Below are 27,565 nucleotides of genomic sequence, written 5' to 3' on the forward strand. Positions count from 1 at the left end.
TTTACAGTTATTTTTTCCATGCAGTCATGGTGGCACTGTTTAATTAACCAACTCAGTAACTTGAACCTTTTTTCTTGATTGGTCCTGAGAAGAAGTTCACGAATTTTGTGGATGTGTTCAAAGCACCAAATGTTAGTTTTGTCGATGTTTTTCTGCGATTGAGCTTTTTTTCAGTCCCATCGACTTGTATCTCTCCATGATTGATTTGATTTTCCTTACCTTGCTTTAAGTGTTTAAGTTGCTGTTCTTCCTCTGATCTCCTAGGGTGAAAGCACAGCTCATGGATCTTGGTTCTTCTTTTCTAAAATATGCATCCATTACTATAAATGGGCAGGATACAGTTTCCATTTTTTTTTTTTGACAGGCAGAGTGGACAGTGAGAGAGAGAGAGACAGAGAGAAAGGTCTTCCTTTGCCGTTGGTTCACCCTCCAATGGCCGCCGCTGCAGCCGGCACACCGCGCTGATCTGATGGCAGGAGCCAGGATCCAGGTGCTTTTTCCTGGTCTCCCATGGGGTGCAGGGCCCAAGCACCTGGGCCATCCTCCACTGCACTCCCTGGCCATAGCAGAGAGCTGGCCTGGAAGAGGGGCAACTGGGACAGAATCCGGCGCCCCAACCGGGACTAGAACCCGGTGTGCCGGCGCCGCAAGGTGGAGGATTAGCCTATTGAGCCACGGCGCCAGCCTAACAGTTTCCATTTAGTTTGAAGTATTTTTTTTATTTGAGTTTTATAAATGTGTCATTTTGAGGTAGGTTGATTGTTCTCACGAGTATTTGGGATTTTCCAGCCTTTTCGTACTGATCTCTCAGTAGAGAGGTTGCATTGTGATCTGAGAGCTTACCTTGTGTGGCGCCTCTTCCTTAGGAGTTGGGGTCTACTGTACAGCCACGAACGTGGTCATAGTGGATGTGCCGTGTGGGTCTGAGAAGCGTGTCATGTTGCGTTGCTGAGAACGGTGCATCCGCTAAGGATCCGTTCAATGCTTGGTTGATTCAGGTGCTTTTCTGTTAAGCTACATCCTTACTGATTATCTGACTGCTGATCTGTTAACGAAAGAGATGTCTTGATGTCTGTGAGTGTAATAGTGCCTTTGTGTATTTCTCTTTGTAGTTTTAACAATGCTTGCTTATGTGTTTTGGCATGAGGTTTACTTTTGGACTCACTATCCTACTCCATTGAAACTTGTTTCTTCTGTTCTTTCACGAATACCAAAGCAAGGTCTTGGTTATTGTAGGTTTATTGAAAGTCTGGAGCCGGCGCCGCGGCTCACTAGGCTAATCCTCCACCTAGCGGCGCCGGCACACCGGGTTCTAGTTCTGGTCGGGGTGCCAGATTCTGTCCCGGTTGCCCCTCTCCCAGGCCAGCTCTCTGCTGTGGCCTGGGAGTGCAGTGGAGGATGGCCCAAGTACTTGGGCCCTACACCCCATGGGAGACCAGGATGAGTACCTGGCTCCTGCCATCGGATCAGCGCGGTGCGCTGGCTGCAGCGCACCGGCCGTGGCGGCCATTGGAGGGTGAACCAACGTCAAAGAAGACCTTTCTCTCTGTCTCTCTCTCTCTCTCACTGTCCACTCTGCCTGTCAAAAAAATAAATAAATAAATTTAAAAAATTAAAAAAAAGAAAGTCTGGAAAGACAGTATCGTGATTTCACCCAGTTCTTTGTTTTTCACGGTGGAGTTGATAGTCAGTTGTCTTGCGTTTTCCTAACTACAGTCAGGTTTTTTTTTTTTTTTTTTTCTCCAAAAGCTCTTGCTGGAGGTTTTTTTGTTTGTTTTTTTGTTTTGTTTTGTTTTGTTTTGTTTTTTTATTTAGATTGTGTTCAACCTATAGAACATTTTAGAAGAAATGGTATATTAATAATATTCAGTCTTCCAGTCCTATGCACAGTGTATTTATTTAGATCTTCTTTAGTTTCCTTTATCAGCATTTTAGTCTTCAGCCAACATATTGTGTATTTTATTGATAGGGTTTACGAGTTTTCATTTCAGTAGGCTATTTTAAATTTCAAATCAGTGTCTACCTGTTCGCTGATGGTAGTATACAATTAATTTTTATATCAGTATCTGCCTGTTCATTGATGGTGGTATACAATTGATTTTATAATAAATAATTGCTTTCAATAGACTTTTTATTTATTTGAAAGGCAGAAGCAGAGGGAAAGAGATAGAGACAGGGACAGAGACAGAGAGAGGTCTTCCATCTGCTGGTTCACCCCCAGATGGCTGCAGTGGCCTCAGCTGAGCCGATCAGAAACCAGGAACCAGGAGCTTATTCTGGGTCTCACAAGAGCGTGCAGGGGCCCACGGACTTGGGCTATCTTCCACTGCTTTCCCAGGTCATAGCAGAGAAGAAGATGAGAAGTGGAGCGTCCGGGACTTGAGCAGGTGCCCATGTTGGATGTCAGTGCTGTAGGTGGCGGCTTTATCTGGTAGGCCATAGCGCCAGCCCTGCACTTGATATTTTGACATTGCCCTTCTACCCATCATGGTCATGCTGAAATAATTTCTTGTGACTAGTAGCTGTTTAGAAAATGCTTTTGGAACTATGTGTAGATGATCAAGGCTTCGGGAAACCCAGAGTTTAACATCTGCCCTTCAGCTCTCTCATTTCATTGTGTTTTTCTTGCTTTAACAACACTCAGTGGACTCCCTGCTGTGACATCAAGTAGGAGCCATGACCGCGGATGTCCTTAGCTTTTATGTCCTCCTTGAGGGGAAACCCTTCTCTACTGGCTTTCACCACATCAGTGTGATGCTTGCCATAGATTTTTATCTGTTTTGTTGGATCAGCATTTGGCTAATTTCTGCACGTCTTTCATATTTTTCTTCTTTAGCCACCCACACATGAATTACATAGATGAGTTTTTCTAACACTGAACCCACTTCATTTGTGAGAGAAGCCCCATTTAGTCATGACACATTAAAGTATTCCTAGATTTAATTTGATCGTATTTCGAGGATTTGGAGAGTTCTCTGTTTATGGGGGACATTTGTGCATAGTTTTCCCAGTAATATATTTGATTTTGGTATTAAAGTATCTCAGGTGGCATAAAACGAGTATTTCATATTCTGTATTCTGGACGTGTACGGGTAGAAGCTATCAGTGAAGTGGTATTGAATAGGAGAGCTTATCATTTTCTTTGTTGGAGGATTTATAACTGGATTCAGTGTCTTGAGTTAGGTACAGGTGCATACTTCAGAAAGTCACAGGAAGCTGAGGTGGAAAGTTTATTGTGGAGCAGAAGTGTGTGTCAGGAGGCCAGTAGAAATTTCCTCAGCAGGCTCTAATTTTTTATTTCATCTTCATTCCTAAGTGAGAGATTTGCAAAGTACTTTATTCTTGATTAACAGCTCTTTTTTTTAAGACGTGGCATATAATCTCACCACTTTTTCCTAGCCCGTATAGGGTGTCTGATGAGAAGTCAGATGTGATTCTAATTGGAGATCCTCTGAAAAAGGTCTGGTGTTTCTCTTGTGTGATTTTAGAGTCTTGTCTTCGTGTTGGAGTGTGAAGAATTTGACTGCAGTGGGTCATGGTGAAGATCTTTCTGGTCATGTGTATTAGGACTTCCATGTGCTTCCTGTGCTCAAACGTCCCTTTCTTCAAATTAAGGAAGTTGTCTGTAATTACTTCTGTAAAAGGGCCTTCTCGTCGACTGTCTACGTCTTCGCCTACCTGTTCTGATAATATCCCTTAGCTGAAGCCTAACAATAAAAATATTCTTAGTGGGTGACATGCTAGGGAATGAGTGACAAGGCCTATTCAGAGCAGCTGTCACTCCTGCTGCAGTCCCTCGGCTCCAGCTCCCAAGAACTTGGCAAGGCCAGAGGATATGGCTGCCCATGCAGTGACAGGTGCAGATAAAGTGTCCTCCCTGTTGCCACTACCACCATGTGTCTGGCCACAGTTGAACCATCGCCCCAAGGCTCGGAATGGCATCAGGAGAGGAGTGATGCCTATCGAATTCCTATTAGCTGCAAACCAGTGCAGTCCCTGCGTGCTGTTCCACACCAGGAAGAGCAGGGATCCTGCTGTGGCAGGGGCGAGAGGCTCTGGGGTGCGTCCTTGCTTGGCCTAGGAGAGGAGACGACTTGTTAGGACAGCCATGTCACCGGCATCTGGTGGCTGTGCCAGGGCGAGGTCTTGAATTGGTTCCCTCTGAGCAGTGGCTCGCACTGTCATTGTACTGCTAACACCCTCTGTGGTTCAGACTTGCAGCCTGCCTTTGGCAGGATTCGTGGCTTGTGCGGCGGTCTCCATGTCTTCAGCTGCCCTGATCACGAGCCCCCTTGGGATCTATAGCTACTCTGGTGGGGTCTGGGTGTAGTATGGTTGACTCTAGGGGGACAGGTTTAACAGAGAGGATCTGCAGCTTGAGATGTGAAGGGCAGGATTTAGGGAAAGGATACTCTTCTCTGACTGAGTGTCCACCAGGACAGACATGCCAGAGTGTTGGCTCATGTCTTTGCTTGGGATTTCTTCCAGCCATGCAGCTTGACCTGTGTTAAGGCAGTGGGCAAGGGGAGGGTCTGGAGGGAGACAGTGGCCTTGAACACGGGTGGTTTCCTTGCTGAGATACTTACCGGTGAGGGAAGTGCAGCTGTTCTTTCTTTTTCACCACAGGGCCACACTGACTCATGAAAGCAAGGAGCCAGAGGCCATTATTCATTCATTCCCACCATACCCTCCCGTGTTCCTCTGTGCACATTGCACATGTGTTCCCAAAGTGCTCATGCTGCAAGGCTCTGCCTGGATGCACAGGCCCCCCACGTGGAGCCAAGAAGTCCTTGTCATTTGTTGTCTTTGTCACGGTCACCTGATGGCATTGCTGGCTATACTGAGTGGCTCCAGATGTCCTACAATTTTCCCAGCCTGCCTCGCTGGGCTGTTTCATGGTGAGCAGGAGGGGATGCAGAGGGCACAGCCCCATGGGTCAGCTCCCCGCACAGTAGGGCCACACAGGTCACGTGGGGTGTGGGTGGCCTGGCCAGGGAGGAATCTGCATACCTTCATGCACTCCTGTGCCCCTCGGTACAGCATGTAAGGGTACAGCTGAGGTGATGGCCCCTTGCTAATGGGTTCAGGAGGCGCCCAGGATTAACCCTGAGCCTTCTGGTCAAGTGATGGCAACCATAAACTCTGCAGTCAGGTGTTTTGGGAAGGCAAGCTTCTGTCCGTATGTGTGTATTTGTGTACTCACGTGTGCCTATATATAAAAAACTGCTTACTTACTTACTCACATACTTAAGTGTCTTTTGCAGGGCTGGACAAGTGGCGACAAATTATTTCAATTTCTGTTTACTATGAAAGGTCTTTATTTCACCTTCATTCACAAATGAGAGCTTGGCAGGATATAATATTCTGGGCTGGCAGTTTTTCTCTCTTAGTTCCTGGGCTCAATCTTGCCATTCCCTCCTAGCATGTAGGGTTTCTGATGAGAAGTCTGCTCTTAGTCTAATTGGAGATCCTCTGAGAGTAATCTCAGAGTTTCTCTCTTGCACATTTTAGGATCTTTTCTTTATGTTTCACTGTGGTAAGTTTAATTACCACGTGTCGTGGTGAGGATCTCTTTTGGTCATGTTTATTGGGGGTTCTATGAGCTTCCTGTACTAGGATGTCTCTGTCCTTCTCCAAACCTGGAAAGTTCTCTGCTAGTATCTCACTAAAAAGGCCTTCTAATCCTTTCTCTCTCTGCATGCCTTCAGGAACTCCTAGAACCCGAATGTTGGATTTTTAAATAGTATCCTGTAGATTCCCAACAATATTTTTTAGATTTCTAATTTCCTCTTCTTTTCTTTGGTTTGACTGTATATTTTCCTGTGCTCTGTCTTCTAAGTCTGATATTCTCCCTTCTGCTTCACTGATTCTGTTTTTAAGGCTCTCTAATGTGTTTGTCATTTGATCTGTTGAGTTCTTCATTTCATTTAGATTTCTCTTCACTATCACACTTTCCTGTTATACTAGTTTCTTCATTTCATTTTGATTCCTCCTTAAGATTATATTTTCTTTTTCTTTTATTTTATTTTATTATTTTTTTTTGACAGGCAGAGTGGACAGTGAGAGAGAGAGCCAGAGAGAAAGGTCTTCCTTTTGCCATTGGTTCACCCTCCAGTGGCCACCGCGGCTGGCGCGCTGCAGCCGGCATACCGTGCTGGTCCAAAGCCAGGAGCCAGGTGCTTCTCCTGGTCTCCCTTGTGGGTGCAGGGCCCAAGGACCTGGGCCATTCTCCACTGCACTCCCTGGCCACAGCAGAGAGCTGGCCTGGAAGAGGGGCAACCGGGACAGAATCCGGCGCTCTGACTGGGACTAGAATCCGGTGTGCTGGCACCACAGGTGGAGGATTAGCTTATGGAGCCATGGCGCCGGCCATAAGATTTCATTTTCACGAGAGAGATTTTCTATCCTGGCCAGTAAGGATTTCTGTAGTTCAAGAATTTGTTTTTGAGAACTTCTAAATGTTCCTATACATTTTTTGAAATCCATATCTTGCACTTCTTCTATCTCATCATCTTCATTATCTTGAATTGGGGTGTCTTGTTCATTTGGCATCATAATATCTTCCTTGTTCTTGTTTCCTCGGTTTCTACATTTGTTGCTTGGCATTGTGGAGATATTCTTTGGTTTCTTCTTTTTTTTTTTTTTCCTTCACTGTGGTGGTTTTTCTCATTATTCTGTGACTCTAGACTAAGTGGACTGTTTTTGATGGATCCTAGAGGCTTGTGAGGGGTGTGGCCAGAGAGCTGTGTTAGGTTCTTCAGGGTTAAAGGTGTGCCAAAGGTGACACACCCAGGTTAGGTGTGGTAAATATTCTCTCTGTCTCACTCTCTTTTTATTCAGAAGGGAAATAATTCTGCACAGCTGAGCAGAATTGAAGGTAGTCAGTGTCTGAGCTCTGGCCCCTGTGGGTATAATATGCATCTTCTCTGTCCCAAGGACCACACTAAGGATCTGTGCAGCCCTCAGCATAAGCTCAAATTCTCCTGCAGTCTCCCACCGGGTTGCCAAGGTTACCGAGTTTGTGTACTCTCCCGAGAGTACTCACATCTTGGGTACTCAGTGAGTTCTCTCACACAATTTCAGTTTTGTTTTTTTTTTTTTCACAGTCTCAGTTTCTTAGCTCCACACATTCACTCGGTCCTAACCTCCTGTTACTTCTGCCCACCAGAGTCAGGTTTTTCTGCTTGGCTGATGGCGGATGCAGCTTTTATGTATGTCCACAATGGTGCCTGTTCTTTGTCTTGCCCGCCTTTGTAAGGTGAGTGGAAAGAGAGAATCATGTCTGTACTGGTCCTATTTATTTATTTATTTATTTATTTATTTATTTATTTTTTCTCTCCTCTAGTTAGGCTGGTGAACTTCCCCCATGGGGCTTTAAGCCTCGTTCCCTTTAGGCTCTTCCTGCCGTTTTCCTGCCAGTGTCTCGGGCTACTGCATTTCCAGCGCTGTTGAGTAGCCTTGGCGACTGGGGTTCCGAGCCGTGGGCACCCGTGCCCTCCACATAGGTCCACCGTGTACCCCTAGTTCTGGAAGAGTTTCCTCTGCAGTTTTTTCCATAACTCTTCCCTGAAACTACAGTATCTCCACTTTTATTAAACTATCTTTTCCTGGACTATCAGTGTGTTCCCTCCCTATTCCACCATCTTAGAAGATTCCTCGGAATACATTTTTAAGAATACAGTATGTAACTGTTTTTTGTACATGACAAAGTCCTTAATTTTAGAAATTCACAACTGTCTAAATATCCAAAGAATCCCACAATCTGGTATAAATATGAAACATTTTCTTCTATTATAAAAAAATTAAAATTAACCCATATTCTAACATTGAGAAATGAGATAAAAAGTACAAACATTATAAAGTGCATGTAGAAAATACCAAGTGACCTCAGATGCTACCTTTCTGTATTTTATCTTGCTTTGTGGAAGATATGATTTTTCCCATTTCAAACATGATCCATACATTAAATGCAAGGCTAGACTGTGGAGGGCAGAGACTGGGAAGCAGACCTGTGTTCAGTGGAGAACTTTGTAGATCACAGGTGTTTCAAGTCCTTGTGCGAGTGTCTTAATAAATAAATTACAAAGATTGCCTCATGCGAAAGACAGAGATAACACCACACAGAATGTTTATAAGGAAGAAGAGAACGAATGAGTACTGGAATCTTTTCTAAGACAGATTTAAACTCTTTTTCAAATTCTGTGTTAATAGGGTATGTAATGCATATAATATCAAATTCTACATAAACTCTAGTAGTTGGTCTTGATGTAGTAGTTTATTTACAGCTATGTCTTCCTTCTTTAATTTTTTTTACTGTTTTTAAAGATCCTATTTATTTATTTGACATTGAGAGTTACATGCAGAGAGGATGAGAGGCAGAGAGAGAGAGAAATAGGGAGATCGAGGGGGAGAGAATGAGGGGGAGGTCTTCCATGTGCTGGTCCACTACCCAGTTGGCTGCAAAGGGTGGAGCTGAGTGGATCTGAAGCCAGGAGCCAGGAGCCTCACCGGGGTCTCCTCTTGTGTGCAGAGGTACAAGGACTTGGGGCATCCTCTACTGCCTTCCCAGTCCACAGCAGAGAGCTGTGTCGGAACTGCAGCAGCCGGAATATGAACCAGCACCCATATGGGATGCAGGCACTGGGGGTGGTGGCTTTACCCACACCTCAAAGTGCCGATCCTCCCGGAAGCCATTCCCCTGGGATCCAGCTGTCTGCTAACACGCCTGGGAAAACAGAGGGAGACAGCCCAAGGACTTAGGCCCCTGAACACAGAATGGAGCACCGGATAAAGTCCCTGGCTTCTGCTTCTGCCTGTTGCAGTCCTGGCCTTTGCAGCCACCTGGGGTGTGAACCCCCAGATGGATGATCACTCAGAGCAAGAGTGTGTGCTGGCAATGCTGCTTGTACTGCTGCTCTCTCCCAAAAGGTGACAAGGGCCAACACTGGGCCAGACAGAAGCCAGGAGGCAGGAGCTCCATTCAGGACTTCCACAAGGCACAGATACAGGGTCCAGGGTACCTGGGCCATCAGTGGCTGCCTCCCTGGGTCACAACCTGGAACAGGAGAGGCAAACTGGAAGTGGCCCTGCATGCAGCAGTGCAGAGAAGTGTCCTGTGGAATCATTAAAATAGCCCATGGGGACTGCACTTTCACCCTGCCCTGTGACCTGGAAGTGCACCCGCTTGTGCGGCCCTGAATGCTCCACAGTGCTCAAGTGGGAGTCAGTGCCGCGTCCGCTCCTGCCCGAGAGGCTGCACAAGTTGTGAGGAGCCATCCCCGATGCTGCTGGCCAAGCCTGAGGGAAACCCAGCAGCTCCAGGGTCAGGTCGGGATCAGGAAAGGCTGTGGGTTCTAGACAGTCATGCCATTTCCCAGACTCATTTTTCTTCTTCAGACCCTTCTGGAAGCAATGGCCTTCGCGGGCCTCTGTCCCGCCAGCAGACCAAGCCTGCTTGAAGGTGAGTGATGCACGGCTTTTGCAGTTTCACGCTGGGGGTCTTGGGTGCTGGCGTGCCCGTTGCTCTTGGGTCCCGAAGGCGTGGGTAGAGTCGGGGTCATGCTATGCGACGGTATGGAACTTTCCCCAGTGTGTGAGCAGCTGTGCAAGAGCAGAGGTGGCTCAGTCTCCTCCCAGAACGGCCTCACGTTCCTGTCTGTTTGCTTTTTGATGGCCCAGCCGCCCTGCTCTAGACCTCTGAGCGTGTTCTGAGGAGGAATGAGAGCGAAAATGCTTGTCTGTGTCCTGGTCTAGGAGGAAAGTTTTGGGTTATTCTCATTAGGTGAGATGTTAGTGCTCTGTGGGTTTTTCATGAAAGAGCATTGTCAGGCCGAGGTGTACCTTCCATTCCTAATTTGATGTTTTTTTTTTTTTTTAATATTGCAAAAGTAATGGAAGTTTTTGTGAAATAGTTTTTCTGAGTCTATAGGGATAATGTGTGGTCTTTTCTCTTGTTGATTCTGTTCTGGGATATATTGATTTTGTATGGTAGCCATCCTTGAATTCCTGGAGTAACTGTCAGTTGCGCACCGTGAGCTAAGCTTTGCTTGTTTTTCTGGATCGCATTTGGTAATTTGTTCAGGATTGTGACAGATTCATGATAGATATTTATATGCTACATTTTTTTTTATGATGTGTTTGTTTTCGATGTTGGGATAATTCTGTTCTGGTGGAATAAAATGGGATGTTTTCCCTCTTAATCTCCTTTTTGGAAGGATTTGCGAATCACGGATTTTAATTACCCTTTAAATGGGAGTTCTCACTGGTGAAGCCTTGTGGTCCTGGAATTTTCTTCATTTTTTGTGTTTGTTTTTTGGTTTCCCTGCCAATACAGTCTCATTTCATGTTAAAAGTATATTCAGGCCAGCGCCGCGGCTCAATACACTAATCCTCCACCTTGCGATGCCAGCACGCTGGGTTCTAGTCCCAATCAGGGCGCCGGATTCTGTCCCGGTTGCCCCTCTTCCAGGCCAGCTCTCTGCTGTGGCCTGGGAGTACAGTGAAGGATGGCCCAAGTGCTTGGACCCTGCACCCCATGGGAGACCAGGAGAAGCACCTGGCTCCTGCCTTCGGTTCAGCGCGGTGTGCTGGCCACAGCGCGCCAGCTGCAGTGGCCATTGGAGGGTGAACCAGTGGCAAAAGGAAGACCTTTCTCTCTGTCTGTCTCTCTCACTGTCCACTCTGCCTGTCAAAACAATTTTAAAAAAAAGTTGATTCAGAGTTTCTAGTTTGACTGCAATCATTTTAGTGGTTTGTTTCTTTCTGAGAATCAATCCATTGTATCTACATTGACCAAATTCTTGTGCCTTGGTTTTCCCATAGTGTTTTTTGATGATTATTTTAGTAAGGTTGTTAGTAATGTCCTCTCTGTCATTTCTCTTGTTATGTCACTTGAGTCTGTTCTCTTTTTTCCTTGTTTCATGTGGATAAATGTATTGTCAATTTCGTTGAGGTTTCAAAAATTGTATTTTGGTCTCACTGAATTTTTGTTGTGATATTCTCTATGCCGTTGGCTTCATTTCCATTTGAATCTTTTTCCTCCTTCTGGTTTCTTAAGATTTACTTTGCTGTTCTAGTGTTTTAAGGTAAAATTGGGTTTATTGATCCGATGTTTTTATTCCTTAATATATACCTGTAGAGCAATACAATTTTTCCTGTGAAATTATTCCTGTCAACATGGAAAACTGTATGGATGTACCCACTACTGGGAGCATGTTGAAGGAAATGAAATCATTTTGTAGACAGAGAGGTTTTCACAGGCCTATGCTTATTCCAGTAGAATGCACAATAGCCAGGCTATGCAGTCTATGTATGTATGTATGTATGTATGGTGTACATAGCCCATAATGTCTTTATTCAGTCTTGAGGTGATCAGCATTTTGGCTGATTGCATATCTTTGACATTGTGCATTGATTTATGGGGGCAGAGATAACTCTTTGTTCGTATGTTGCTTTCATTTCCCTTGGGTATATTCACAGGGGTGGAATGGCTGGCTCCTATGGTACGTCTATATTCAGATTTTTGACTTTTCTCCCTACTGTCTTCCACAGTGGCGATACCAGTTTACATTCCCACCAGCTGTGGATGCGGGTGCCTTTTCCCTCCATATCCTCAAGGCCATTGTAGTATTGATTTGCATTTCCCTGATGGCTAGTGATCCTGAGCATTTCTGCATGTGTTTGTTGGCCATTTAGATTTCCTTTCTTGAAATATTTAGCCTGTTGAAGTCCCTTGCCCATTTCTTGAGTGGGTGGTTTGTTTTGCTGTTGTTGAGTTTCTTGAAAGTTTCTGGTAGTTTATCCTTTATCAGTTGCATACTTTGCAGATAATTTCTCCCATTCCGTTAGTTGCCTCTTTAGTCTTGCAGGGCAGAAGCTTCTCAATTTGTTTTTTTTGTTTTTTTTGTGTTTTTTTTTTGGTGTCCTCTTCTATCCCTTTCTTTAATCTGTTGTGATCCTCAGATATTGAACATCCTTGGTTAAATTGATTCCAAGCAATTTTATTTTCTTTGTAGCTATGTGAATGGGATTGGTCTTTGAAGTCCTTTCTCAGCCATGACATTGTTTGTGTATACAAATAGGCTGCTAATATTCTATCCTGCCACTTTACCACATTCTACTCTGAGTTTCAATAGTCTCTTAGTGGAGTCTTTTGGATCTCCTATATATAGAATCATGTCATCTGCAGATAGGGATAGTTGGACTTAACTCCCTTCCAATTTGTATCTACAATTGAGAAATGAGAGAAGAAGTACCAACATGATCACGTGCACGTAGAAAATGGCAACAGTGACCTCGGATGGTACCTTTCTGTATTCTGTCTTGCTTTGTGGGACACGTGATTTGTCCCATTTCAAACATGATCCATACGTTAAATTCAGGTCAAGAATGTAGAGGGCGGGGACTGGGAAGCAGAGCTGTGTTCTGTGAAGAACTCCAGATCACAGGTGTTTCAAGTCCTTGTGCGAGTAGGTACATAAATTTCTGAAGAAGTAAATTACAAAGATTTCCTCATGCGTAAGTCAGAGATAATACCACACAGTATGTTTTAAGGAAGAAGAGAATGAATGGGTACCATCATCTTTTCTAAGATTGATTTAAATTCTTTTTCAAATTCTTTGTTAATTGGGTATGCAATGCATATAGTATCACATTCTAAATAAACTATAGTAGTTGGCCTTTTTGTAGTATTTTATTTACAGCTATGTCTTCCTTTTTTAATTTTTTACTTTTCTGTAAACATTTATTTGAAATTCAGACATATACACAGAGAGGATGAGAGGCAGAGAGAGAGACAGACAGACAGAGAGATAGATAGATAGGTTTTCCATCTGCTGTTCCACTTCCTAGTCAGCTGCAATGGCCAAAGCAGAGCAGATCCAAAACCAGGAGCCAGAGCCACCCGTGGTTACCTTTGTGGGTGCAGGGTTCCAAGGAGTTGGGCCATCTTCTACTGCCTTCCCAAACCACAGCAGAGAGCCACATCGGAAGTGCAGCATTCGGGACTCAAACCGGCGCCTAGATGGGATGCACGATGTGGGTGGTGGCTATACCCACTACCCCACAATGCCAGGTGCTCCGGAAGTCGTTGCCCATGGGATGCTGCTGTCTGCTAACATTCCTGGGAAAGCAGAGGGAGAAGGCCCAAGGTCTTAGGACCCTGAACCCAGAGTGGAGCACTGGATAAAGTCCCTGGCTTCTGCCTTGGCCTGGCCGAGCCCCGGGATTTGTAGCCACCTAGGGGGTGAACCCCCAGATGGATGATCACTCAGAGTGAGAAAGAGTACTCGCGATGCTGCTTGCACTGCTGCTCTCCCCAAGCAGTGGCAAGGGCCAGCGCTGGTCCAGGAAGAAGCCAGGAGGCAGGAGCTCCATTCAGGACTCCCACTTGACAGGGTGGCTGGGTCCAGAGTGCCTGGGCCATCAGTGGCTGCCTCCCTGGGTCACAGCCTGGAGAGGCAGGAATGGAAGTGGCCCTGAGGCATCAGGGTGTAGCTGCGTCCCCTGGTGCCCTGTCAGTCACCAGTGAGGAGTGCGCCTGTGCCCAGCGCTGTGACCTGGAAGTGCACCCACAGGCGCATCTGTTTCTTCTGCACGGTGCCCCAGCCCAGAGCTTGTGTAAGCCCTGAGTTACTGATTTCAATGCTGGTGGCCAAGCCTGAGGAGACCCAGTGCCCCCCAGGGTCAGGCCGGGATCAGCTGAGGCTGTGGTGAGGCAGCCGCTCAATTATCTTGTGCTTCTGGAACTTTCTAGGCGCAGTCCTCTTCTTTGGCCCCTCTGAAAGACTGCACCTCAGGACCGGGTCCCTGTGTCAGGAACAGAAAGGTTCTTTCTGTGGAGAGTTTGGCACGGTGGCCTTCCTGTCACTGGGTAGGCGGGGCCTGGGGGACAGTGAGTGGGGAGGGTGTGTGTGAGGGGTAGCTGAGATAGAAGGTGGAAGAGAGTGGGGGTTAAGGGGAGGCTGGAGGAGAGAGGAAGGGGGGAGAATGAAAAGGTGGTGTGAAGGTGGGGAGGCAAGGAAGGGAGGGGCAGAAACGCACGTTGGGGAGAAGAAAGGGAGGGGGAGAGTGCCAGGAGTTCTGGCGGGCATGAGTGGTGCAGGGAATTGGGAGAGGTAGAATTTTTCCCACGGGCCCAATTCTGTCTTGGGGGTTTTCTGTCCCTGGCCGGAAGTAGCCTTTGCCACGTCCTTGAGAGGACTTGACTCACGGCCTCTCTTCTCCAGGTAGTTCAGAAGTGTAAGGTGAGTGTGCAGGAAAACGGGGGCATGGGGCACTCGAATTATTTGGCAGCTAATCCGGTGAATTTTCACAGGCTGCACACATGGAGGAGAAAGCAGAAGCTTAGAGAACCCCCAAGAATCCCTCTGTGCTCTGTTCCAGCCTGCCCCCAGATTCTGACACCTCATAGTAAGTACTAGATATTCTTTTCTATTTAAATATTGGTTTGAAAGGCAGAGTTCTAGATAGGTGGTGCAGGAGAGATCTTTGTGTATGGGTTCACCCCCCAGGTGGCTACAATGTCCTCGGGCTGGGCTAGGCCAAAGCAGACACCATGTACTTTATCCAGTACTCCAGTGTGGGTTCAGGGGCCCAAGTCTTTGGGGTGCTTCCTCTGCTTTCCTAGGTGTTTGATCAGACAGTGGGATCACAAGTGGGAATAGCCTGGGGGTGGGGGAGTGGCAGACAGAACAGTGGCATAGTGGATGAAACTGCCGCCTGCAGTACCAGCATCCCATATGGGTGTCTTCCTTCTCTGTGATACTTTTCTCTCATTCGCCCCAGCAGAACTAAGTATCCAGAGCTTCTGTAACACACTGCCTATACATGTAAAGTGCTTACCCATTTTATCACCATTTATTTGCTAAATACCTGTATCCTGTATAAGACTGTGAGCTTGTCCAGGGCAGGACTTTGTCTCTCTGCTTTCATTCCTGTAGTCCCTGGTACACAGTTGGAATTCAGCTTATGCAGAATTAACAATGCACTCACTTTTGGATCTTGGGACAGGAAGTGTTGGTTATAGAAAGGTCTGTTTACAGGAATAAAGGTAGGAGGGACAAGAAAGGATGTTTAAGAGAATCAGCATTAATGAAGCACTTTTAGTTGTCAGGCTTCTTAATGCACCATTGTCTCATTTCTAAATAACAACACAAGGAGGGGAAGCAAGAGTTTTATTTAATTATGCCACATTGTCCTGTCTAATCCTCTTCAAAGCTCTGTGAGGAAGGCACCACTGATACTCTTTTAAATATGAGTTAAAGGAAGTGGGAACCAGCCCTAGGCCATATATCGAGGTCAATGAAGTTCCAGTTTAAATCCTGCTGTGCTTGCCCCAGAGCTGTGTCCCTCCTGGGGTTGGAACTTCAGCTTCCATCGGTTCCAGAGTTGGGGTATCAGAGAGGTGGTAGCTGGTAAAAACCAGTGGTCCTAGTGTTTGGGCTTGTCTGTGTGTGGAGCATAACTACAGGGACTTGAGCTGTGTCACTAAGAACCCTTCTTTCTAATGCTGTGGCCTCATGCAGTGATTTGTTAATACAGGTCTTGTGTCCTGATTCACACCAGTGGGGAGTCTTGAGCTGTTGGGGGAGTCTGAGGAGGATACCTGGCCACCCTGGGACTGGAACTGACTTTTAAGAGGGACCCTGAGGTATGAAAGGAGATTTGCTGGTAGGGTTAGGACCAGAGGATTTGAGGAGTCCTCAAGGTCCCTGGTGATTAGACTTTTTTAAATTTATTTATTATTTATTTCAAAGGAAGAAAGAAATATTTCATGCGTTAGTTTACTTCCCTAATGCCCACAAGAGCTGGAAAGGTATGTAAAGCCAGGATCTGGGAACTCAATCCAAGTCTCCTATGTGAGTGGCTTGGATGTAAGTACTTGAGCCATCACCTGCTGCCTCCCAGGTTGGAGTAGTATGAAGCTGGAATCAGGACTTCAGCCAGGACTTGATCCTGGGCACTCTAACATGGGCTGTGGGGATTGCAGTAGAGGCTTAGTCGCTATACCATTAGTCTTCAGTTCCTTCCTTCAAAGTGTGGCTGGCTACTTGGGAGGGGTTTACCTCACCACTGCTACCTGGGCCTGCTGCACAATTTTGTGAGCACCTTGTTCCAAAGGCAGCAGTAAAATGCCACTAAAGATACTAAAACATAAAGTTCTTTCCTTTCTTCCATGTATCCCCTTGGCTCAGACTCATGTTCTTTTGACTTGCTTACAAAACACAAGTTCAAAGATAAAATTTTGAGGCTTTTTAAGACACAACCAGCGGAGGTTTAAACCCAGTGCAGGCCCTTCTGAGTGCCAGCCCTGTGTGACTGTTCCAATGTGACTGTGTAGGCTGCACGCCCATGAGGTTAGCCCTGGCTGCTGAGTATAACACATTGGCTTTAACTAGTCTGGGTCTAATCATATGACACTCCAGGGAACCTGGACAGACTTGATGTCTTATTAAGTCAGCTCCCTGAGGATTGTGTGGACTAGCTAGTGATACTGTCTCATGATCCAGCTCCTCGTTTTCTTAGCAACCTCTTCTCCAGCTAGGGCTGGTATCTTTTTCCAGTGTAAGACTCCTCATCCCTGGCCTTGAGCACTGAGAGGAACTGGAATGCTGCTGTGTGGCAGAGACCTCCTGCAGGTTCTCTGAGCATTCTGAGTCCCCACGACTCCACTTAGTGTTTCTATGGTACCACACTGTCAGAACTGTGTTCGCAAATGAGGCAGGGGACAGTCTGTCCCTGCTATATTCCTGTTCTGAGCCTGGCAATCAAGGTCCACACAAGGCCGATGATAGAAATGTTGCATCCAGGCTGGTGCCGTGGCTCACTTGGCTAATCCTCCGCCTGAGGCGCTAGCACCCCGGGTTCTAGTCCCGGTTGGGGTGCTGGATTCTGTCCTGGTTGCTGCTCTTCCAGTCTAGCTCTCTGCTGTGATGTGAAAAGGCAGTGGAGGATGGCCCAGGTGTTTGGGCCCCTGCACCTGCATGGGAGACCAGGAGGAAGCACCTGGCTCCTGGCTTTGGATCGGCGCAGCATGCCAGCCATAACGTCCATTTGGGAGGTGAACCTATGGAAAAGGAAGACCTTTCTCTCTCTCTCTAACTCTGCCTCTCAAAAAAAAAATGTTGCATCCAGAACAGCCCCCTTATAACTAAGATCACCTCAAGAGCCCCACAAATGGATCTTGGACCAGAATTCAGGACTTTATGTGCAACTTGAACACTTCCTTGGGAAGTTCACTGCCCCCACCCCCAGGACATGTTCTTAGCTGCTTGGTCCTAGGTGTAGAGGCTATGGCCTCTGGAAATGTTGTACTGAGTTGACTTCTGAGTGTCCAGATGCCAGAAAACATGTAACGGAGTTCCTCGGATCTGTGTGACCACTTGGATATCCAACTGTGATTGCAGACACCTATGGTGGACTTTTGAGTGCCGCCTCACGTTGGAGCTGAGTGCTTCCTGCTGGGACCGCGTGATCTTCCTGGGATACCAGGGTGGCACAGCAACCCATGGTGCTCTGGATGCTCTTGCTGAATCTGTGTGTAGCTTAGAAGGTAAAACTGTGTTTTCACTAGGATGGAGCAGAGTCTCAGAAGGACAAGGAGATGGTCCTATAAGATATTGAGCTGGGGCCGGCGCTGTGGCACAGCAGGTTAAAGTCTTGACCTGCAGTACTGGCATCCCATATGGGTGCCACTTCATGTCCCAGCTGCTCCACTTCTGAGCCAGCTCTCTGCTAAGCCTTGGGGAAGCAGTAGAAGATGGCCTGAGTCCTTGGGGCTCTGCACCTGTGTGAGAGACCCAGAAGAAGATTCTAGCTCCTGGCTTTGGATCAGCTCAGCACTGGCCATTGCAGTCATGGGGGAGTGAACCAGCTGTTGGAAGACCTCTCTCTCTCTTTGTCTCTCTCTGGCTCTACCTCTCTCTCTAACTTTTTCAAAAAAAATAAATCTTTTTAAAAAAAAAAAAAACTTAATGATAATGTGTGCATTTGATCTAACTTGGAAAGGAAATTTCATTCCTCTGCTTCAAGTCAGCTTGCAATTCAGGAAGGGCAGCATTTTTGTGAATTTAGAGAATCTTTAGGCTTCTTGCTTCTTCTCTGCTAGCCTCTCCCTTGTAAATTATCATGTAGCATCATTCTTTGCTCTGGTAGGATCCATATTTTTTAAATTTATTTGACAGATAGAGTTAGACAGGGAAAGAGAGAGAGAAAGAGAAAGATCTTCCTTCCATTGCTTCACCCCCCCCCAAATGGCCACCATGGCCTGAGCTATGCCAGTCCAAAGCCAGGAACCAGGTGCTTCCTCCAGGTCTCCCACGTGGGTGCAGGTGCCCAAGGACTTGGGCCATCCTCCACTGCCTTCCCGGGCCACAGCAGAGAGCTGGAACCAAAGAGGAGCAGCCGGGTCTAGAGCCTGGTGCCCATTTGGGATGCTGGTGCTGCAGGTGGAGAATCAGCCAAGTGAGCCACGGCACCGGCCCCCGGATTCACTTTTTTTTTTTTGACAGGCAGAATGGACTGTGAGAGAGAGAGACAGAAAGAAAGGTCTTCCTTTTGCCGTTGGTTCACCCTCCAATGGCCGGCGCGCTGCAGCCGGCACACCGCAGTGATCCGAAGCCAGGAGCCAGGTGCTTTTCCTGGTCTCCCATGGGGTGCAGGGCCCAAGGACTTGGGCCATCCTCCACTGCACTCCCGGGCCACAGCAGAGAGCTGGCCTGGGAGAGGGGCAACTGGGACAGAATCCAGTGCCCCGACCGGGACTAGAACCCGGTGTGCCGGCATCACAAGGCAGAGGATTAGCCTAGTGAGCCGTGGCGCCGGCCTGGATTCATTTTTAAAACCGTCTTTTTTCTCTTCTGTATGAGAATACTTCAGAAAGTTAATGGAAAAAGGAATGAAAAGATAACTTTATTTTGGTGTAAAATTTTTTTAAACCCACACACATTTCTTTTAACATTTTCTCTGTAATGTTTGGAGATCCCTCGTTTATGATAACAAGTCTTGGCAAATTTTTTGTCATTGTCTTGTTTCTTTAGTTATTAGGAATAAATTATTTTGTTAGGATGAACTTAGCCTATTTGAATTAGTGTTGGATCTCATTTGCTGTGAAATAAAGAATTACTTTATGGATAATGAAAGCAATTTAATGATGTGGTGTAAAGGAGCAAACAATATTACTCAGTCTATTAACATCAGGAGACTTCTCTCTGACCTCTTAACAGTGCCCTGCAAACTGTATATTATTGCACTCTTGAGGCAGGGGCTGAAGTCTGGCCTGAAGGTATTTTAGAGAATGCTCCAGGTGGAAAAGTCATAAAAAAGGCAGAGAAATATTCATAGCAATAAATGCGAAGGCAGAAGAGACTTCTAGAATTGAAGTGACCACAAGGATTGCTGGGATTTTTTGAGCAGTACAGACTAGGTTGTCTGTACTGGGCTCCCGATACAATCACTACAGCCTTGTGAAATTAAAAACTCTATGAAGTTCTACAGAATGGTGTTTGAGACTCACTAATAGGATTCAACCTACAAGGAATGCAGATGAGACAGAGCATCTCTGACCTTAACAGTGGCGGTCTTTACTTTCGCTTTATATTGCTATAGCAACTTTAAAATGCCTTCTGTTTAAAAACCTGAGGAAATGTATGTGAAAAGTCTTTTTGGCAATCTTTTGTTATCAGTAAATTCACCATCTTAAGTTTGTTATAACTTACTGAACCTGTGATACTAGGAACTTGATAGAACTTTGCAGCACTGGACTCAATTTGCAGCTTGCTCAAAACTGAGGGAGTTGGAGCTTACCCAGCATAATTAGAAATGTACCCTCTATTTGAAGCCTTGGCAAGAACCATAATTTAGGATTGTGGCTGTGTGGCACTGGTAGAACATGTTGTTCAGTCCTGAGTTTGGACACCTTGTTTGTATATGACAGAAAAACAGCTTTCAGAAACTTCCTGGTGGATAAAGTATCCTTTTCACAATCTGGTGGTTTCACTGCTTTTTTTCTAAATGTTTCCTTTTCTCTTCAAGTGCAGGCATGTTCATTTTATCAAAGCAGGCATTTTCTCTTCTTTAAAAATAAATCTTGAGTATTCTGAAGAAATTTTCCAAACCGCTAGGGTATATAAAAGCATGTTGTGTGAGCATAATTACAAGGATGGAATGCTTTGCTTTTGAGTAGCAATGGACCAACACTTGGTGTGCTAAGAAACAGTTTTTATTCTATTTTGTGGTTGAAAGCTTGCTTACTACTGCTCCTGATCATAATCTTAGTCCTTTTTGTCAAATGGATTTAGAGCCCACAGCACCTTTTTATCCACCTTCTCTCTGAAAAGCAGTGGGAGATAGAGCAAATTTTTTAGATTCATTTATTTATTTGTGAGGTAGAGTTACAGACAGAGACAGAGGTCTTCCATCCACTGGTTCACTCCGTAAATGGTTGCAATGGCCAGAGCTGAACCGATTCAAAAGCTGGAGCCAGGAGCTTCTTCGAGGTCCCCTGCATGGTTTCAGGGGCCCAAGAATTAGGCTATCTTCTGCTGCTTTCCCAGGCCATACGTTTCACTTTTAATTCTTCCTATGGCTTTAATTTAGCTAACTGGGAACCCTGAGCTGAGGATAGGACGAGTGTTCCCAGCCTCATTTTATGGGTCAGCAATAAATAAAGCCAAAATAGTGGCTGCATTTGTTTGTCTGGAACTTGATACCAAAGCCCAGAATTTTAGTTTTATAAATATTGATGATTTTTGGCTCCAGAATTTAAAAGAAGTTCAGCATCTTTACTTTTTGTTATTCTGAATGTGATTTACTTGTCCCTAAAGTGTGCACATTACAAAATTTATGATTTAGAAAGTGGAAGTTGAAAAAAAGAAAATGGAAGTTACCCCTCAGCTCTGTTTGGAGATATCCGAAGCACTGGTGACAGTTTGATGTGTCCTCTTCCAGGTGCTTTCCGCACCTTAATAAAAGTGGGGGGTGGGGTGGAGGGGTATGGTTGGGTGTATTTGTGTGTGTACTGTGCTCACATGCACATAGAAATGACTTTGTGCAGAACTGTGTTCTTGATAGGATGGTTTTCCATCTTCCTTTTTTTCTTGACAGTATAGCAATTTTTATCATTATAAACATATAGATCTCATTCTCTTCAGTGACTGTATAAGATTACATTGTATTCCAATATAAGTGGTTGCCATTTTGTGTGATAATTCTGATTTTTTTGCCATTAAAATAATGCTGCACTGAGAAACCTGGAATATCCATACCTGAGCATCCCAGGAACTGCTGTTTTGATGACCTGTGTTATTTGAGAATCACTAGGTCAAGTACAGTCCTGTTTAAAATGTTGCTAGGTCCTTCTAAATTATCCTCCAGGGTTGCATCCATCTAGACTTCCACAAACAGTGAGGTAATCTCCTGTGCTTTCCATCAACACCAGGTTTTTATAATTCACATTCCTTTCAGTGAAGCATCTCTGCTTCAACACAAGACAAGAGCTGCCCTTTCATCACTCCCTGTTGGCACACCAAGGGCAGGTGGTGTAGAGGAGTCCGTTATAGCTAACAGGGAGGTGAGCATATGTTAAGCTAGAAACAGAGGTGTTTGGCTTTCATTCCTGTTTATTAATTCAGATAATATTTCTTGAAAGCTGTTACTGGCCATGGACCCTGGGAATAGCATGATAAACAAGACCATGCTCTGCCTTCAAGAGCTTGCATTCTAGAGTGGGTCAGCCTTGAACACATCCAGTAGAATATAATGTCAAGTATGGTGAAGACTTCAGATGAAAAATAAAGCAGAGAAAAGGACAAGGGAGGAGGTGTGTGTGGGGAGACCAGGTGCAAGAGAGGATGCCACTCGGATGGTCTTGGAAGGTTCTCTGCTGATGGGACTCTTTTTTCTATATATTTTATTTTATTTAATGAACATAAATTTCCAAAGTACAGCTTATGGATTACAATAGCTTCCCCCCCATAACTTCCCTCCCACCCACAACACTCCCCTCTCCCACTCCCTCTCCCCTTCCATTCACATCAAGATTAATTTTCAATTATCTTTATATTAAGTATATTAAGTAAAGATCTTTATATTAAGTAAAGATTTCCACAGTTTACACCCACACAGAAACACAAAGTGTAAAATACTATTTGAGTACTAGTTATAGCATTAATTAAACACCTAAGAGTAATTGTGTATTAATTACAGAGTTCAACCAATAGTTTTAAGTAGAACATAAAAATACTAAAAGGGTAAAGTATTAAGTTTTTTTTCTTTTTTTTTGTTATATAGTTATTTTTTATTTAATAAATGTGAATTTACAAAGTGCAAGTTGTGTATTGTTGTGGCTTCCCCCCCCAAACCTCCCTCTCTCCCGTGGCCCTCCCCTCTCCCACTCCCTCTCCCATCCTGCCCTTCATCCTGATAGGACTCTTGAATAGAGACCCATGTGCAGCGAAACCTGAGCCCCACTGATAACCTGTAGAAGGCCCCATCAAGCTGGGTCTGGCAATAGCAAGTTCAGAAGGCCTGAGAAAAAAGCCAGTCAGGCAGGTTCCAGAAGAAGCCCCGGAGCTGCACTGACTTTTGATTTGCTAGAGGGAGATAATTGAGCTACTTAATTTCTTTATCAAATGCCGTGTTGAGGCAAATGAAACTGTGAACCGCATGTGTGTGTCTTTGAAAGAGTGACGCTGTTCATGTACGGTAGCACTTGAACCACTAGAATGCAGCATCTTAACCACTAGACAGCAAGTCTCTGTTAGCATTCTGTAGAATGAAGTGGCATTGCATGCCAGCTCTTTCACTACCAGAAGGCTGACCTGGTTGAAATTTACACAGGAGTTGAACAGACCTCCGCACCTTCAGTGTGGATAAGACTAGAGCAGTGCACTCTTGTGCCTGACTGCCCTTTGTTCTGCCTCTTTGTGTTGTACATTATTAAAAGTGTTTTCAAAGCTCTGGTGCTCACAGCTGAAAATAAAGTAGTAGGTTGGAGGACAGTCACAGACAGCACTGTCCACTCAGCAGGTCAGGTAGTTTCTCCTTAACCATTGTACCAAATGCCCTACTCCACCCATTATTAACTCTAGTCCTTTCAGAGTTATTAGCTGTGTTATAAAATGTCTAACTTTCAGAGGGGTTTTGTAAATCTTTAAAGTAAAAAATATGAACATTTGTTGCCACCGTTGTGGCTTAGCTGGTAAAGCTGCCGCCCGTGATATCAGCATCCCACATGGGCACTGAATCAGAGTCCTAGCTACACTTCCAATCCAGCTGTCTGCTAATGCACTTGGGAGGGCAGCACAAGATAGCCCAAGTGCTTGGGCTCCTGCGCCCATGCTCCTGTCTCCTGGCTTCGTTCTGGCACAGCCCTGGCCATTGTGGCCATTTGGTGAATGAACTAGTGTATGGAAGACATCTCTCTCTCTCTCTCTGTCTCTCTTCCTCCCTTCCTCCCTCCTTCCTTCCCTCTCGTTCTGTAACTCCACCTTTAAAATAAATGAAATGTTTTTAATAAAGAACCTTTAACCATTCAAAGCCTCAACTAGAAAGAAAAAGAACCTTACAGACCCACAGTACAAACTGACGTAAAACCTTCACTGAAATTTTTGTTGAAGTTTGCTGGTAGTGTTCATCAGAAATGACACATGCTGACTTGTGTGAAGTGAGCTGATTGATATTCTTGAAACTGTGTAAAAATCACTTCTGCTTGTTTTTACACAATGTACCTGTTACACTCCTGAGCTACTCGAGAGCTGTTGGGTAGAGATGTTATTACTGAAAAAGTGGTCACACTGCACAGATCCCATGGGCACCGTTACACTCTGTGACTGGCACTTCCAGGGCTAGTGCTGTGCACACCTGGGAAGCCTTACCCACAGGTGGTGTCGTATCTGCACAATGGCTGCATGATGGTTCTCTCTTCATTTAAATGGTTGGTAGGGTTCCATTAGCACACAGTCCTTCAAGTTGTGACTTTTCAATATTGCTCACTCACATGGTTTTGAGTCCCCTCGGGGGGGAACAGTTGCGGCCCTGAGGGGTTGCCCACTTTTCTAGAGACAAGGACAGGCCTAACCTTGCCTCCTGGAACTTTCTCTGAGTTACAAACCTCTTAGAGTTATGATACAACCTTGAAATTTTGTATTTAATGGTGTATCTTTAAGCAGAGGTATCTTATAAGCATAGTGCAGCAATCATAGACTTATTTTTATTCTTTTTTTTATTAAGGAGGAGGGAGTAAAGCATTGTTGGTCAGTGCACATGGTGCTTAATGTGGAATCTGGAGGTGGAGATGGTGTTTTCTTACTTATATAGTTTATGATTTCCAACTATCTCCAAGAGGTAAATACTAGAATTAGGTCTAGGCTGTGGTTCTAGCTGGTATGGTTCTGTTTTAAATTTCATCTCACATCTGCTTGGCATCAAGATTTCCAGCTTTCCAAGGTTGGCCACACATTTAAAGCAAGTGTCCAAACCAGTTGTTAGAGGAAAAGATAGAGCAGTGGTAACGATGATGCTAAATGAATCATTTGTGTGATATCTGACACCTCATCACCTAGTTGAAATATCTATGTGTTTTCTTTTTTACTGCAATAAAAATAATTCAGACTTACCGAAACTGTATATTTTCATTCCTTGCACATCTATTTTCTGACTCATTGGGCTTCTAAACTTCTGTGGATAGGGGCTAGTGTTGTGGTGCAGTGGGTTAAGCCACCACCTGTAATGCCAACATCCCATACTTGTTTTCTTTCTGTAATCAAGTAGTTGAAAAACAACCACCCCTCCCAATGCATGAGTCATATAAAAGCAATTTCACTTTATTTGAGCACTCTAAGGAGAAAAAGCAGATGAGTATGTACTATACCTAGAGAGAAAAACTCTGTCAAATTTTAGATTGAATGGTGGGCCAGCGCCGCGGCTCAATAGGCTAATCCTCTGCCTTGTGCTGCTGGCACACCGGGTTCTAGTCCCGGTCGGAGCGCCGGATTCTGTCCCAGTTGCCCCTCTTCCAGGCCAGCCCTCTGCTATGGCCCGGGAGTGCAGTGGAGGATGGGCCAAGTCCTTGGGCCCTGCACCCTCATGGGAGACCAGGAGAAGCTCCTGGCTTCGGATCAGTGCAATGCACCGGCTGCAGTGCACCGGCCACGGCAGCCATTGGAGGGTGAACCAACGGCACAAGGAAGACCTTTCTTTCTGTCTCTCTCTCTCACTGTCCACTCTGTCTGTCAAAAATAAAAAAATAAAAAAAATAGATCGAATGGTGGAATAAATTCCATGACAGAAGTGAAACAAACAATCAACTTGTGGCCCCACTACACTGGAGCCTGGCCTCACTGCCTACTTGGGACAGACAGCAGGAGCTCAGGAGAAGCCTGGAGCCACACCCTCTGTGCAAGCCTGCACAGGCTTGGTCTTTGTTTTCTGATTGGTTGGGCCTGGAGGTAATCCAATCAGACTTGATGTATGCCGTTGAATACCGAGTTTATAAAAAGGATACTCAGTGTTGCTGTTTCCCTTTTCTCTTCTTGGTGTCCAGTGTCATGGAGCTCTTCATTGGAACATGTGCTAAGCCCTGGCTCTAAGAACAAGGAGGTGAGCAGCCAAGAGCAATACTTGCAGGAAGGGCCAGGCTGCCAGTGTCAGAGGAGTGGCAGTGGATTCAACAGGGCCCTCAGGTTTGTCCATCCTCGCCTGGTGAGTCTTCTTGAAATGCTTGTGCATATCATTCATATACTTCTATATTATAAATTTAATATCATATGTTCTAAATAGATTTTAAATTTTATATTTAAAACATATATGTGCTTGGAGGTATCATGTACAGTTCCAGGAGGTGTGAGCCTACCTGGCTGAATTCTGATGCCAGGATAGGTGAACCCGCAGGTGAGTCATCTTCTTTTGGGTAGGCAATTTAGATGCCCGGTGACTGTGTGAATTTCCAGGTCTCTTGTTTTATTTTCTGGATTTATAGTTCTACTTAGTGTATAGGAGCTGAGAAAATGGATCTGGTCACCAAAACGGTAGTTCCTGCTTGCAAGATTTGCTTCCTGTTTTTCCTAATTTGCTTAGATGGTTTATCTCAGTTTTCATTAAGGGTTCTCCAACACAGCAGTGATAGCATTGAGTGATAACCCCAAAAAGATGGTTGTATATTGTTGTCACTGCCCCACTGAATTCTAATTCTGCCTCTGTGATATCCAGTGTTCCCTAATTTTATGAAAAAGTTCCTGAGGAATACATTGTTCTGTTGTGTTAATGAATATGGTTATATGGGGAGACATATCATGTAAAATTTACATATCCCAATCATATTATTGCATTAACTAGGCATATGGGGACTCTGTTTATCATCAGAGGCACCTAGATCCGAGGATGGCACCGAAATTTCTAGTAGTAAGCATTACTTCCTAAGTATATTCGTTTCAGTTATAAAACTGTAAGGTTCTGAATAACTCAGTAGAGGTTCTTTTTACTTCTAAATTAGATTTTGAAATATTGAAATCATTTGGATTATGATATTTCTAGACCATTTTTAGGTCTGAGAAGGCAGGGGCATTGTTTCTGCACAGTATCCACAATGGTTGCCATATAATTGGTTCTAAAACTTCAGTTGATGAAATGAAATCCCTATTTGTCCCTGTGTTTCAAACAACACAAAATTTCAAAATCTGTAGGTATTGTGTTCTGTGGTTTGGTTCTTACAGTATGTGGTGAATTAAGTCTTCCTTCCTTCTGGTTAGCAGTTACTAGTGTTGACACCCAAGGATCATTCCTTGATCCTCATTGTATGAGATGCTGACCAGTGACTACTCTGAAACAGCCCCTTGGTGCAAGTCCTCATGGATGTTCCAGTTTCCTCAGTATCCACTCTTGGTGTTCCTGTTAGTGCTGATTGTTCAAATCTAGAAGTTGAAATGACCTCATGTTAAGTCCAGGTGTTTGTTCTCAATGGTCTTCCCATCCTAGACAGCCTTATCTCTGTACTGTGTTTCAGGAAGGTCTTGGCTTTTACTCCCATCATTAGCTAGACCTGTTTATATTGCCCACAGTTTTCTCGCTTTGGCTATTTTAGAGCTTGGTTCCTTGATTCCATAATTCTTTTCTCTTACACACAACACAACAAGAAAAATCTGTTCTTTTGTTTTCTCATGTTCCCCATCCACAGATGTTCTCTGAAAACAGTCACCAGGCATCTCAAAGGCTGGCTGGTCCCTACACCCTTCTCAAAGCCACATGAATATGTGATTCTTTTGCTTTTCACTTTTATGTCTCAATTCTGTCACGTTTTCCACACCTCTGCTCCTGTGACCATCATAAAACTTTAGCATTTCCCACAAAAATCCTCGGCTAGCAATTTCTAATGTACTACTAATAAGAAGTTAAAATATAGAAACTTTCTGGGGAGATTCCAAAATTCGAGTGGTTTATGCCAAACATCTTAAGATGCTTTTCCTCTGTTTAACGAAAGTCATATCTCTGGGGGAAAACTAGAGGGAGAGTTTGCTACAAACAGTGCCTTTGTTTCACCTTTATACAATTTTGTTTGTGAGTTATGTAGGCC

General features: G+C 44.9%; 2 protein-coding genes and 1 long non-coding RNA gene across 24 annotated transcripts in view; 2 read left to right on the plus strand and 1 right to left on the minus strand.

Moving 5' to 3' along the window:
- LOC103346435 (neuroblastoma breakpoint family member 4) overlaps window positions 1–27,565 on the minus strand; it is a 1,612,367-nt gene that overhangs the window by 739,721 nt on the left and 845,081 nt on the right. The window lies entirely within an intron of this gene.
- LOC103346987 (putative neuroblastoma breakpoint family member 5) overlaps window positions 1–27,565 on the plus strand; it is a 344,943-nt gene that overhangs the window by 246,631 nt on the left and 70,747 nt on the right. For 11 of the 16 annotated variants that reach the window (XM_070054478.1, XM_070054473.1, XM_070054491.1 and 8 more), the window contains 5 exons: window positions 9,397–9,460; window positions 13,754–13,870; window positions 14,315–14,409; window positions 15,541–15,649; window positions 25,541–25,698. The exons of 2 other annotated variants lie outside the window; for them this stretch is intronic. The gene's annotated coding sequence lies outside the window, so the exon portion shown is untranslated. The remainder of the gene's footprint in view (window positions 1–9,396; window positions 9,461–13,753; window positions 13,871–14,314; window positions 14,410–15,540; window positions 15,650–25,540; window positions 25,699–27,565) is intronic. 3 more of the 16 variants (XM_070054474.1, XM_070054475.1, XM_070054477.1) reach the window with 3 other exon arrangements.
- The window catches only part of LOC103346986 (neuroblastoma breakpoint family member 4), a 320,087-nt gene that overhangs the window by 205,063 nt on the left and 87,459 nt on the right, over window positions 1–27,565 (plus strand). The gene's annotated exons all lie outside the window — the stretch shown is intronic.

This window comes from Oryctolagus cuniculus, chromosome 12 (assembly GCF_964237555.1).
Source record: "Oryctolagus cuniculus chromosome 12, mOryCun1.1, whole genome shotgun sequence".
NCBI lineage: Eukaryota > Metazoa > Chordata > Mammalia > Lagomorpha > Leporidae > Oryctolagus > Oryctolagus cuniculus.